Raw genomic sequence first — 327 nt, 5'->3', positions numbered from 1 at the left:
CTCTAGGTCGACGCATGGCCTTCCCTCGTCCACTTGCCTAAAACAAAACTCTTTTCGCCAGCTTTTCTTTGTTTCCGAAGCTACTTTGAAATGAGTCGGAATTAACACAATATCAATTTCCTTCGTTAATGTAAAAGTAAGGTAAATCAACCTTTTCCTCTTTCCTCAATGTAATAATAAGTGAATCAACAAATGCGCTTCCCGATTTTCCTCCGTTTGTGCAGGGTCATGACGTCATCCGCCACTGCGTACCTAATGACACAGCGAGAAATTTGCCTCATTTATATTCTTAATTCCTGCACTTCCCGCAAGCTCCATTACAAGGGC

General features: G+C 42.2%; 1 protein-coding gene across 1 annotated transcript in view; it reads right to left on the bottom strand.

The window, feature by feature from the left end:
* The window catches only part of LOC119590867, a gene marked incomplete in the record, with an annotated part of 86927 nt that overhangs the window by 31585 nt on the left and 55015 nt on the right, over positions 1-327 (bottom strand).

Source organism: Penaeus monodon, chromosome 27 (genome assembly GCF_015228065.2).
Source record: "Penaeus monodon isolate SGIC_2016 chromosome 27, NSTDA_Pmon_1, whole genome shotgun sequence".
Taxonomy (NCBI): Eukaryota; Metazoa; Arthropoda; class Malacostraca; order Decapoda; family Penaeidae; genus Penaeus; species Penaeus monodon.
This window is presented reverse-complemented; position numbering and strand designations above follow the sequence as displayed.